Source organism: Herpailurus yagouaroundi, unplaced genomic scaffold, assembly GCF_014898765.1.
Source record: "Herpailurus yagouaroundi ecotype Mexico unplaced genomic scaffold, PumYag 215, whole genome shotgun sequence".
In the NCBI taxonomy this organism is placed as follows: domain Eukaryota; kingdom Metazoa; phylum Chordata; class Mammalia; order Carnivora; family Felidae; genus Herpailurus; species Herpailurus yagouaroundi.
In genome coordinates, this window is record NW_024412446.1 from 5,995,684 (window position 1) to 6,001,112 (window position 5,429).

Below are 5,429 nucleotides of genomic sequence, written 5' to 3' on the forward strand. Positions count from 1 at the left end.
AAAAAAAAAAATTAAAAAAAAAAAAAGGGCTGGGTGCCTGGGTGGCTCAGTTGGTTGAGCATCCAGCTTTGGCTCGGGTCATGATCTCACAGTTCGTGGGTTTGAGCTCTGCGTCGGGCTCTGGGCTGACAACTCAGAGCCTGGAGCCTGCTTCGGATTCTGTGTCTCCCTTGCTCTTTGCCCCTACCCCACTCCTGCTCTGTCTCTCTCTGTCCCTCAAAAATGAATAAATGCTAAAAAAAAATTTTTTTAAAGGGCAAAAAAGGGACACCTAAGTGGAGGGCCAGGTCTGGTCCAGGCTAGCCCCCAGCACGCCTTCTCAATGGCAAAACCCTCTGTGTTGGAAGGCAGTGTGGTGATGTGGCCCATGTAGGAATCTTAGAGGCGCCCAAATCTGGGTTCAAGTCCTGGGTCTACTAGTTTCATGACCTGGATTGAGTTATTTACCTGAGACTCATTTCTTCATCTGTAAAATGGGCTTAATAATACTCAACAGAATTCATTTGCGAGGGGAGAGGCGCACATTATAAGGATTGAGTAGGGGGCACCTGGGTGGCGCAGTCGGTTAAGCGTCCGACTTCAGCCAGGTCACAATCTCGCGGTCCGTGAGTTCGAGCCCCGCATCAGGCTCTGGGCTGATGGCTCAGAGCCTGGAGCCTGTTTCCGATTCTGTGTCTCCCTCTCTCTCTGCCCCTCCCCCGTTCATGCTCTGTCTCTCTCTGTCCCAAAAATAAATAAACGTTGAAAAAAAAAGATTAAAAAAAAAAAAAGGATTGAGTAGGATCGCCTGTATAAAGATTCCTAGCAGATTTCTCCCCGCTCTCCAATCTGAATTTGCCAGAAAGGTTTTCCTGGAACTGTAGCAAATTTTGCAGGGAAAAAAATCTAAACAAGATGCCCTTTCCAAGTGGCCGAACCTCACGTGGGCATTTCTTAGATTTCCGCCAGTTTATCTCTGTAGGCAGAAAATTCCCACAGTTTTCTGGACCTTCCCAAACCAGAAGAAGCAAACCCCCCTCAAAACAGTAGCTTCCCCAGAAATGAAGACAGCTCACCTCACCTCGCCGCTGGCCACGCTGCCTCAGCAGGGTACGGACAAGCACGTCGGGGAGACCTGTGCCTGAGGCCTTGGGAACCACTTCAAACTGCCCGGGCGCCTCACCGAGGGTGACCGAGAGGTCTCAGACCAGCGATGCTGAGTTCTTTGGGGCCAGAAAGTCTCAGGCTCAACTGACCGCAAAGTTATGAGCACACTGGCAGCTAAGTTATATTTATACCCACCCAGTGTCATCCAGGGAGCCGTTTTTGCATAAAGGTCGGTTTTTTTTGTTTCCAAAGGGAGTGTCCCCAGCTGGGTGTACGTACAGTTTGCTAATTTATGACTGGGGCTCCTGGTCTGTGGGTGACCTGCTCCTGCTGTTACATCACCCTATGTGGTGCATCCTCCGTAAACCGACTGCTTCCTGGTTCCAGGTCCTTGGCGGCAGCTGATCAGCAGGGTGGGGTGGGGGTGGGGTCTGATACAGGAGTCATCGTGGAGCCAGATTTTATTTAGCTAAGCCACATTGCCTGGATTTCAGCATCTGGGTACTTTTTTTCCTCAGCAGGGAGCGCTCTGGTTAATTCCCGTCTGGCCTCTTAGTTTTCCAGTTGGTGGCAGGGGTCCAGGAAGCTGGGGAATGTTGACAGCATGGAACACACTGGAAAATGCCCAGGTTACAGAAGTCCAGTGATGCTGGATGATGCCAGTGTTCCAAACAGGTCACTGAAATATTCAGCTTGCGTTTGGGGAAAGGGAAGGGGAGTCAGTGGCACAGAGAGATCTCTCAGATGTTGGACACACTATGTCTCACCCTCAGGGAATAATTGGTAGAATAATTTTCTACAGGGAAAAAAAAATTCCTTTTTTGTAACAGAAATTCTCTTATACGTTCTTCTATGGAAGATTATCATTTCTTATACTTCCATTTATTATAATACTTCCAATCCGGTATTCCTGTATGGTATGGATTGTTTCCACCATCCTGGAAATGTTTCATCATCCTAACACATCACTGTCACCATCCATTTGTCTCCTTCCTTCCCATCCCAAATTAAATGCAGCATTATGATGGATGGAATTCGTTTAAGATAAACTGAGTCCCAAAAAAACCACGAAGAGAAGCTCAAAGATCTTTGTGGAATGGATGAATGAAAAATAGGAGTAGGCTGCAATGAGTTTCAACATGCCAAAGCCATCCTTCGTTCAGGCTTTAGCAAGTTCAGTTTAGGGACACCAAACTGCTTGAGGAAAGACACTGTTTCCCAGGGCTCAGCGAGTGCAAAGCTTAGAGAAAAGAATGATGGATAATTATGGTACAGAGTGATACATGCAGTGATGGAGGGATGGCGTGGCTGAAGTAGCTGAATCTACATTACTCAGGGATGGTTCAAAAGGGAGAGGGCACCAGGACAGGGTCTTAAGGGATGATTAGGAGTTTGCCTCACTCTAATCCCTATTCCCTGTAACTGCTTCCACATATTTGGCTATTCTTGCTGCAAATACGTGTGCTAATTCCTTTAACACCTGTAGCAGTCTCATGAGATGGGTACTACTATTTGCCATTCGTGGAATCCTCTAGAATCCCATGGACTCAGCATCAGAGCACCCGGTTGGTTTTGCCTCTGGAAATGCAGATATTCAGTTATTTGAGCTATCAAACATGTGATAGTCGGGCCTTGGATGCACGGTCATACCCAGAATGTGTGTGCGTTGCCCTTCACTTGAGGTTGGTGCCCTGGCTTGATCTCAGATGCTCCCATCCCTAGTGAAGAGGAACTCTCCCGCTTGCAGTTCCTGGGAGTGTCTCCGTGTACTCCTTACCTTGCTGTCGGCTTTCCTGTGCAAGAGGCCTCCCTTTACATGACCCCTTGAAGTGCGTGGCGTTTATGACTGTCCAGCTGCCTGGTAGACTGTCCAGAGTGCCCAGTTGCCTTCTTTGATTCCATCCCTCTGGATAGGTATGGAAGCTGATGCATCTGAAGTCTCAGCAAATCCGTGGCAGGGTCAGGACAGAACCCAGGTCTCCTGTCTCCCCAATAAATCATGAGCTGCTGGGGGTAGGCATTCTCACCACCCAGTATCCCAAACACCCACCGATCAGCACAGACTGGGCCCTCGGGAGGCATTAGCTAAAAGAGTGGCGAGAGGTACCAAGCAAAGGGCCTCTGGAGTGCCTGGTGCAGGGTGACAGCGGGACCATTTGTTTCCTTTCCCTATTCCTTTGTGTTCTGCTCCCATCGCCAGCCTGAGCGTCAAGGGTGCCACGTCACCTTGGGGCCTGCTCTAACACAGCGTGTGTCAACCCGCGGTGTTTTTGGTCCCTGGCATGGTTCAGGTCAGTAGTCACTGCCCGACCTGAGCACCAGGCTTTGCAGACGTAGCTGCAATGGGTCTGAGAGGTCCTGGGTTTGAGGGGTGACTGGGTGACTCAGTCGGTTAAGCATCTGACTTCGGCTCAGATCATGATCCTGTGGTTCGTGGGATCAAGCCCTGTGTCGGGCTCTGTGCTGATAGCTCAGAGCCTAGAGCCTGCTTTGGATTCTGTCTCCCTCTCTCTCTGCCTCTATCCTGCTCGTGCTCTGTCTCTTTCTGTCTCTCAGAAATAAATAAGCGTGAAAAAAAAATTTTTTTTTAATCTGAAAGGTCCTCGGTTCGAGGGGCAGCCCCACTATTGAGCTGCTGTGTGACCTCAGAATAGACAGCCCTCCTCTCCAGGCCTGACTTCTCACACAACCCACGGTGGCCGAGATCAAAGCGAGTGGATGAGAACCATGAAAATGCTTTGAGCCACGGAGCAAAAAGGCAGCCAAGCAAGAATGTTTGGTCCCCGCTGTGGGTCAGAGAATAACAATTCACCTTTTGACAAAGAGCAAGTGGGGGACACAGACTCTCTTCCAGAGGGTTAGCACCCCATCACGAACATGAATCCCCAGTTTTCTTTCTGTCACATGGCACTCATTTATTTTTTTTTTTTTAATTGGGGGAAAACTCACCAGGGGAAAAAAACTCACCATTTTAATTATTCTCAAGTGCACATGTCTGTGGTTTTTAGCATATTCATGATCTTTAGTATAGTCGTAATCACCACTATCCCAATACTTAGTCCCAACAGTGAGAAAGAGAGTGACTGTAACTGTGAGGATGGTGACACACAGAGAGGTTAAGAGATCCCCCAGGGTCACACAGCAGGAAGCCTTGGAGCTGGAACAAGCCATGGGCCCTGATCCCCTTCACCCTCCTGAGCTCATCAGCACGCAGGGTCCAGGGCTGGCTCTCTGGGCCTGCTCTTGGCCCTGCTCACCCAACGGGCCACATTCCTGGGCCTCTTCTGATGATGGATGTGGCCAGTGAATGCTGCCAAGGAGAAATCAGAGAGCACCTTGAAGAGCAGGCAGGGACAGGTGGGCCCCTGGCAAGGCGGGGGGGAGGTAGAGGTTCTGAGGCCTCCACAGAGAACACCTCCTCCTTTTATTACTAGGGCATCTGGGACATCACGCCTATAGCAAGCCCCACTGGCATTCCTCAGCCTCATCATCCTGGGACTGATTTTCCATCAAATAAAATTAATCTGCTCCTGCGCCAGGCTGTGGAGTTGCCTCAGCTCCACTGGGGCCTCGGCAGGTAGCCACATTAAAGCTCTTTCTACAAAAATAATGCTCAGAGGGCACGGTGACCAAGCAAGGCACTTTCATGGATCAGCCACCTGATCCGCACAACAGCCCGTGAGGTGGGTGTTACTACTAGCCTCGTTTTGTAGACGGGGAAATGGAGGCCCAGCGAAGGTGAATTTGTCCAGGATCACACAGTTCGGCAGCGGCGAGGCTAAAACCCTAGAGTTCCAGCTCGCAGGCTGGAGTCCCCCTTCCACACCTCCTCCAGCCTGTCAAGCCCTGCAAAGGGCACAATCAGGACAGGGTTCCAGGGGAGCAAGCCTCCCGCACCACACCCCACTGCCTTTCTTGGACTCTTCCCCCCCGCCCCCCCGACACTGTCCTGTAATAAGAATTCCCCAGCATGAGAATTACAGCCACCACGAACCACATAACTACAGCCAGGCCCTGAGCTTACTGCTCGTCTTAGTCAATAGCTCCAGCAGCCCTTGGCGAGGAAGGCACTATTATCTAGCCAATTTCACAAGTAGGGAAACTGAGGCACAGGAAGGTTGAGCAACCAGCCCAGTGTCACTCAGCTGATAAAAGGCAGAGCTGAGGCTCGGCCCAGGTCTGAGACCAAGGTCTCACTGAATCCAGATGACTTCCCACCTCGTGTGCCCTGTGTACTTGACCATTTCACTGCAAGTGAGCATACCCCGGGGGCAAAGAGGACACGTAGAAGGAAGGGGGTGGGAAACTGAGGCCGAGGGAAGAGCGGAGGATTACCTTGGGTT